The sequence below is a fragment of the Aphelocoma coerulescens genome, unplaced genomic scaffold (genome assembly GCF_041296385.1).
Source record: "Aphelocoma coerulescens isolate FSJ_1873_10779 unplaced genomic scaffold, UR_Acoe_1.0 HiC_scaffold_87, whole genome shotgun sequence".
NCBI classification, from domain to species: Eukaryota; Metazoa; Chordata; class Aves; order Passeriformes; family Corvidae; genus Aphelocoma; species Aphelocoma coerulescens.
The window spans coordinates 1,081,302-1,089,505 of record NW_027184071.1 but is presented as its reverse complement, the minus strand read 5'-3'; the positions used below and the strand labels follow the sequence as shown (position 1 = coordinate 1,089,505).

The 8,204-nt window shown below is 49.0% G+C and overlaps 1 long non-coding RNA gene across 1 annotated transcript; it reads left to right on the top strand.

Annotated features, from left to right (window-relative positions):
• The first annotated feature begins 2,686 nt into the window (after window positions 1–2,686).
• LOC138102577 (uncharacterized) lies at window positions 2,687–6,221 on the top strand. Its single transcript, XR_011147440.1, has 3 exons — window positions 2,687–4,456; window positions 4,751–4,864; window positions 5,218–6,221. It is a non-coding gene; the product is annotated as an uncharacterized lncRNA (long non-coding RNA).
• Window positions 6,222–8,204: the final 1,983 nt, after the last annotated feature.

The window sequence follows — 8,204 nt, the reverse complement described above, 5'->3', positions numbered from 1 at the left end:
TCCGAGAACTTCCGTGGCCCTTCCGCAGAAGCGCAGCTGCACATCTTCAGAGCAGCACACCCCAGCCTACAGCCCATCAGGTAGGGAGACAGTTTGTACCCTTGCTTTTCAAACAGATCCTGGAAAGTGACCATTTGAAGTCTTTTTGCACAGTGCTCTGTCATGGGAAGATCTCAAGAGAGAATCAGGTAGAAAGTGTCAAGTGTATGGGGAAGCAGGACCATGAAAACAAAACCAATCTCTGTCTGCTTTTCCTGTCCTTCCTCCAGATTTGGAGGCTGTTCTGGCCATTTTCCAGACAGCCTCTCTGTAGGGATGAAAGGGAGAGGCAGAAAACATTGGTCCACAACCGGTCAGTGTCAGGTGAACTCCCATCTCTCTTGGAATGAAGCCCAACTAGGATGCTGACAGGATATTGCAGAGCTTACAGGTTGTCTCTCCTGCAAAGAAGGCTATTAAATTTCAGTGAGCTCTGTGTGTCCCCAGAACTGCTGCAGCTGCAGAATACAGCCTCACCCACAAGGTTGCTTTTTACAATACAATCACAGTTGAATTTTAGCATGTGTGTCTGCAGATCTGGGCTCTTCCTGGGTGAATCCACTTTCTGTGGTCTGTTGGGATGAGAAACTCAGAAGCAGCCACATCTAAAAGCTGCTGGGGAGATAGAAAAGGCTGAGATTACAAAGTCTTTGTGTGTAGATCAGTTTTACAATCCATCCTTTAATATCCATACCCATCAATTAGAGGAAACACTGTTTGAGAGGAAGAAATCAGTCTTCCAATCCCCTGGGAAGTTGGAATACATTTCTGGAATTGAGTTTCTGTGTGCTTCCTGTGATGTTTGCTGCAAGGCAGCAATAGAGCTCTGTGTCCCAAAGCCACATTCTGGAGCCTGACCAATGTGTTTGGATTCCTGCAGCCACGCCAGGCAGTTCAGCCCCCAGTGCTCCAGCTGGCAGTGCTGGTTGGGCAGCGTGGACGGCCTCCAGCTGGGCTTGGAATAGTCCTGGGGAAGAGGAATTGCCACCCCTGGATCTAGACCTTGTTCTTAAGACACTGGAGGAGATGCTGTCACCATCCCTGCCTGAAAGGTCTCCCTTTGCTCAGGTAACTCCATTGGGTGGGAGGGAAAGGGGCTGGGCTGAGAGCTGTGGATGTTGTTGCATGGCTGAGAAGCAAAGGCTTCTTGGATTAAGCTTTGAATGGACGAGGAAGGATTTGCTTGGTCAAGCAAGATTTCCAAAAGAAGAGGGAATGAAAAGTCTCCCCCCTTAGGGAGGATGAGAGGTTTGAGCCGGTGGTGGCCAGGTTTGGGTGCTCCTTTTGCTGGGGAGAATCCCTGGTGCAGGGGCCTTTGTGGTGATGCTCTGTAGGTTCTAAGAGGCTCTGTGTGATGGGAAAGAAGAGAAGAGTGTGGGGAGAATTGCCACTGAAGGCAAAGTGTCCCATGCAGGGAGGGGCAGGCGAGAGGTGCCTCCGTTAGAGCAGCAGACGTGGGCTCTGCCTGTTTTGGGTGGGAAGGCCAAGGCAAAGCAAGGGCTGGAGCTGCAGCTTTCTTGTCCTCTCAGTAGCCTGGTGCCTCCATTCCTGTTTCTATCTGGCAAATCCTCAGCTGGGCAAACTTGCCAGCCTTGCTCTCTGTGTTCCAGAGCTCAGGCACCTTCCTCTTGGGCATCTCTGTGGGAAGAGATGTGTGTTCCCATCCAGACCCTGCAAAGCTGCAGCCTGGATGAGAGTGTTCTGCTGTTCTGCTCAGGGCTGTGGAGGGAGGAGCACATCCCTGTGCCAGGAGCTGGCAGAACTCCTTCCTTAGTGCCCACTTCATGTGTTCAGTGTGAGCCCCACATTCAACTTTGTCAGCTTTGGCAGCTTTTGGACTGTGTTTGAGAAGTCAGTCTTCTCCACTGTTGAAGGCCTTTGGGGCCCAGACTTCTTTGTTAGGAACAAGGGATGGAAGTGTGTGAGCAGTGGAGCTTTTAGGGGGCAGAAGTGTTGGTTTTGAGGCCCCATGACTTGTGTGATTGGTGAGCAGGACAATGATGATGCTGGACATGAACGGGTTAAGGACTCCTTTAAGCCCAGGGGCTTCTTCTGTGTGGAAGAGCAATTCAGTCAGGGACCATGAGTCCTTGTGTTTGACAGATTCCCTCTTTGGATTAGGAATCCTCTTCCTGTTAACTCTTGCCTCTTCCCAGATGTGCCTGGAGTGTTCAGTTCCTGTGTTGGCACAGGCCTTTTTGCATATTATTATACAACTTTGCCAAAGAATTTCTCTGTTTTGTTTAATATGCAGACCCACTGCCTGCTGCAGATTTATTAGCCAGAAAGGGCAGAGTCAAGGTGGTGAGTGGGATTTTTTGGGATCCCCAGTATCTCATTGCTAAGTGTGATGACCTTTCGTCTTCTGTAAACTCAGACACAGCAGTTTTCAAAAGCATTTTCTTCTTCAAGAGAAGAAAATGTGGCAGGCTCTGATCTATTGTGTCCCTGCAGAAAACAGTGAGTGATATTTGGGTTTCTTTCTTTCTGGTTTTCAGGACAATCGTAGTGTTGCCCCTGAGTCTTCAGGAAGGGAGGCCGGGAACAGGGCTGCAGCAGAGGGAGCTTTGCCTGGCGCCATGAGCTGCAGAAAGAGGTCCCTGGAGCCCGAGGAGCCTGGTAAGGAGAGAGCCCACACTGCTTTAGAGAGCTTTGAGGCAGCTGCTCTGAGCCTGCCTCTGGCAGGAAGGGAGATGAGAAGAGTTGAGCTCTTGTCTGCAGGGTTGGTGCTTCCTGGTGCCTTTAGGTCAAATCCTGCCCTGGCACAGCCTCCCCGAGCCCTGCCCTCCACGCTTCTCCAGAGGCACTGACACCGAGTGCTGTGCTGTGGCCAGAGAGCCATGAATAACCCTGACCCCGTGGGAGTTGTGTCACCAACCCAGGTGTCCCAGTTTGGAGATGAAGTCTGTGGATGAGTTTGCTGCAGGGTGACAGTGCTCTGGAGGCAACACTGAGCGACTCCTGAAGCAAGAGAGCAAAACCCCAGCAGAAAGTCAATGTAGAAGTCTGAGCTTTTTGTCTCAGAACATTAAATCAATGTATGACCAATCTGCTGGTAGGCCTAGTGAGACACATTAAAAATACAAGCAGCAGAAGCTCTGAGGCCAAGCAAATGATAAAACACAAGGATTTATGATTTGGAAAGGAAAAACTTACCCCAAATTAGCGAGAACTAATAGGAGAGAGAGAGCACCTTGGATTTGCATTCTTGAGCAAGGCTGGTGCAGCCTGCAGGCCTCATGGGGAGATCTTTCCCTCCCAGCTCTTCCTGCCAGAGCTGATGGTCGAGTTGAAGCCGCTGTTGCTCACTGCAGAGGGCAGTTTGTAGGTCCCAGGTAATGGAGCTGGTTCGTAACTCAGCTCACAGCACCCTTCAGCTTCAGCTCTTTCAGTGAGGACTGAGGTGTCTGTGTCAGCACAGAGGAGGAACAAGGCTGGGCTTCTGTGTGGGAGCTGGGACTGTCTGTGCTTCAAGCTCTCGTGGGTGCCATTTGCACTGCGGGTGCTGAGACTTTATCGGGAGACTTCAAACCTTCGGAGGTTTTGAAAACTTGGAATGCTCCCTGTTCTTTAAAGAGCAGGCTTCAAATTCCCAAGGGAGAGTCTGCCTTTCAGGTCACCTTCTACAGTCTTTGATAGAAAGGCAATTACTTCCAAAAGGAGAGATGCCTGAAGGCCAATATTGACTCAGTGTTCCTTTTGCTTCCCAGATATCCATCTGATCTACCTCTCCAGGAGGGCTGCCTTGCGTGGGAGGAAGGGACCGAGGGAGAGCCTGTGACCATCGGGCAGGTGGAATCCCTCTGTTTATAGATAGATTTATAGATGTCTATAGTTATATTTATATATCCATATAGTTATTTATAGTATTTACATTATACTTATTAGTTACATATAGTGTTTATAGATTTATAGAGTTGTGTTTATAGGTGCATATATTTATAGATCTTTGTAGTTAAATTTATATATATAGTTATAGATATGATGTAATTGTATTTATACATAGGCAGTTACAGTTATAGATTTGCAGAGTTATATATGTGTAGAGAAAAATTTATATATATATCTAAGTTATATTTATAAATGTACGCAGCTATATAGTTAGAAGTATTTGGATGTTTAGATACATAGATTGATGTTTATATAGCCTAGGCTGCATTCTAAGCTCTTTCTGCCCTCAGCCACCTTTTTAATCTCTTGTTTTCCCCTGTGCCCCCTCTGTCCCCTCTTCCTGTGCTGGCTCCGAGCTGGCGGCCGGGCCGGGCGCAGCAGCAGCTGCAGCCCCGGTGTCCCTGGAGCGGTGGGAGCTGCCGGTGGCCGCAGGCACTGTGCCCTGAGGAGCTGCTGGAGGACGGTGAGCCAGAGGGGGCTGAGGGCGCTGAGGAGGCAGCGACACTGAAAGGACGGTGACCTTGAGGTGCTGGTGGGACTGGGGGGTTTGGGGGAGCAGAGGGCGAAGTGGCACTGAGGTAACAGGGAAGTGGCACAGGCTGAGGGGGGTGGCAGGTCTAAGGGGACAGGATGGATCTGAAGGGACTGAGGGGCATGAGAGGACTGTGGGCGTCTGAAGAAACTGAAGGCGGCTGTGCGTTTGCCGAGGGCATGGCAGGGCTGAGGGGATGGAGGGGGCCAGCAGGGAGCACAGCGGGATCTGGGACTGTGGGTCTGCCAAGCCATGGAACCAAGTCCAGAGTCTCCACTTTTGCCACAGCTGCCCTGAAGACCTTGAGAACATCCAGAGACTGATGAGAACCAGCAGGGAGAAGCTGAAGGCCGCCAGCAAGAGCAGTGAACGGGGACCTGCTGCTGCCGCCCGAGAGCCTGGGTGAGGCCCCAGGGCCGGTGAGGCAGGGTGGGCGTGAGGCTGGCGTGGGCTTTGGCCGCGGGCCCTGCCCGTGCTGGGGCCGCTCAGCGCGGCTGCCCCGGGCGGCACAGGGGCTGTCCTTGGGCAAGGCAGCTGCGCCGGCAGGGCCCGGGAGCGGTGCCGGCTGTGCCGCGCTGCCGGGGGCTGCGGGACGGTCCCGCCGGGGCTGCGCTCGCCACAGCCCGGCCCGCTGGGCCTGGTTTTTCTTTCTAAGCCTCCTGGGGAGGCTCTGAGATTTCTCTTCCCTGATGGAAGTGCAGCTGCTGCCAAGGGAAACGTCCCGATCCTGACTCAGTGTTCCCTTTGCTTCCCAGGTGTCCCATCTGCTGTCCCCGTCCAGGAGAGCTGCTCTGCACGGGAGGAAGAGACCGAGGGAGAGGCTTTGAAAATGGGGCGGCTGGAATCCCTCCGCTTGTATTTCTGTTTAAAGATGTATGGACTTGCTCATAAGATAGTGATAATTACATGGATATTTATATGTAGGTTGCTATTTGTATAGGTATATTTCTATATGTATGTTGTTATATTTATGGATGTATGCTGTATATATATATATGTTTGTAATTATATATATGTGTATCTATCTATCTAAGTATATATGTATGTTGTTATGTCTGTGTTAAGTTCTGTTTCCTATGTATGCTGATTTCTAGGTATCTATTTCTATTGATGTAGTTCTAGGCATATGGCTACTTAAATAAGTATAGTGGTATTTGGTTAGGTATATATGTCTATTTTTATATTTTTATATGTATATTGATCTATTTCTATGTATAACTATATTTACATATGTGTTGAGATGTACAGCTATATATTGGTATTGATTCAGTTGTATGGACATGGAGATTGGTATGGTTGCCTAGAGATAGGTTTGTTGTATGTATGTATTTATAGATATAGTATGTAATATCTAATATTTCATCTATATCTGTATCTTGTGGTGGTTATAAATGTCTTTATTTCTATTTAAATATGTGTGAAGTTGTACAGTTGTAGAATGCTGTTTATTGAGTTCTTGGCATAGGGCTATTTAGAGAAGGATAGTGATATTTTTGTACTGATATATGGGCTGTACGGTTGTAGTAGTATGCAATAAATTAAGTTGTTAACCTTCAGTTGATCTTTGTGTATAGTGAGTTGTTGTAGAGGTTGGCAATAAATTAATTTTTGTTAACGGAAGTGGGTATTTGTATAGTTTTACATTGCATTGTTGTAGAAGTCTAATAAATTACTTTTTTGAACTTCAAGTTAGATCTGTATAGTTATATATTGTCAGCGCGGGTGTAGCAATTTGTAATAAATGACATTTGTCAACTGAGATGAGTGTCCTGTGATTTGTGCTCTCCAAAGCAAGGGGCAGATGTAGACGTGAGGACGCTGGAGGATTTTGGCCATGAAAATCGCCAGCCGTGCCCAGCAGATCCCCCAGCTGCAGCCAGGCTGGGCAAGGGAACGGCACATTTGGGCTGGCAGCAGAGCCACACGTTGGCTACAGACTCGCTGCAGAGGCCTGCTGAGAAAGCGGGGCTCCCCTGAGCATAGAACTGCAGCCAGGAGCCAGCCGGGGAGGAGAAATCGTGCACAATGAAAACAAGAAAGAAAATGTGGCAAAACAGATGTGGTGATACTGTGGGAGCTTGATTAGATGCCCTAAATCACCACTGTCTAGGCATGTATTCAGCAACAATAATGTGTATAAAATCCCTTCCAGGAAAGATAGGATTGCACTTTCCCCTTCATTTACCTTGCTGTTTAAGTGGAAGATGTCCTTGTTACTGAGAATTTTTGCCCTTCAGCACCTCCCTCCCTCCCATTAAATAAAAGATTATGTACTGCAACGTGTCACCATAAATGAAAACAGCCCTGGCCTCGTGACAGGGTTTGCAAAGTCTTCCCTCCTCCTGCCCCTTCCTGTCCAAACTCTACCTGAGGTGAGTGAGGGCTCCAGGAATTCAGCAGGGTGCAGTACCACCACAGGTGGGAAGGTTTTGCAAAGCTTCCTAAGTATCAGGAAACTCTGGCTTTGCCAGTCTTCCCCTGGAGTATTGTTCTGCTCGTGAATGATCTGGGAGGACGCTGTGCCTCCAGCTCACTCAAGTAAAGTTTGTTTTCTTCATGGCTTGAATAGAGGAAAATGAAAATTGTAATTTTTAAAGTGAAATTTGGGCTTTGGTGCAGCTGAGTTTGCTTCATGATTTGCTGTGGAAAGTAGGGTAAAAGCTTTAAATTCCCAACAGAAGCTGACACCTGGCCCACACAGAGAGTTGAATGAGGCCCAGGTGTGCTTGCTGCACACTGGTCCAAGGGAGAAGTTGGAAAAAAATGCCCTTGTATTGCAGATTGAGCCTCTGTGTACTGTTGTCGGAAGGGCTGTCTGTGGTAAAACGTGGTAATCCAGCCAGAAACTGTGGATATGTGAGCTCTAACAGCAACCTGCTTCTCCAGAGCGAGGGACAGGGCCGGCCCCAAAGCCTGAAAGGTGTTCTGGGTACTGGCGGAGGTACTGGAAGGCCAGGCTGTCCTTGTGCAGGGATGGCCTTCAAAGGGGCCTTCACACCTTGTGCTGCTGGCAAAGGGCAGCTGGTGGCCTTCCAGAGAAGGCTGCTTTTGTCCAGTTCTTTGAAGTGTTCCAGCCAGCATCAATTCCTGCTGCTCACACCAGCCCCTTTCCAAGCAGGAGGAACTCTGTGTAGGCAGCCTGACAGCGTAGTGGCAGGAGAATAAAATACTCAGCTGAGTGTTATCAGCTCTCTGTCAGAAGCTGCATCCGCAGTGCCTTATCTCTTCCAGTTGTCTCAGACGTGGAGGAAGTAGCGGTAAATCACTGATCCTGGAAAGGAAAGCGGAAGGAACAAAGGCAGTAGCTGGTCCCTGGGGCCATCCAAAATAGGACCATTGCTGGGTTGTGGAGATGAGAGTGACCAACCCAGCAATCCTCTGCATGAGACTGGAGCCATCTGTGAATAGGAGCATGGAAATCTGACCTTGAAAAACAGAAAAGGTGTCCTTGGGTATTTGCCAAAGCTTGGATGTGGTCTGAGCCACCTGGGCTAGTGGAATGTGTCCCTGCCCATGGCAGAGGGGCTGGATCTAGAGTGTCTTTAAGGTCCCTTCCAACTCAAGCCCTTCTCGGAGTCTGTGAATTATAAACCCATAATGACAAAGAGAACACAACAAATCTGGGTTCCCTGCTACGTTATTGGAGGTTGCTGTAGTCACTCGTGTCACCTGGAGACTGGTTTGTATTTGGAGAGATTTTCATGGTCCTACAGTATCTATGTGTGACTTTCCCCGGTTCAGA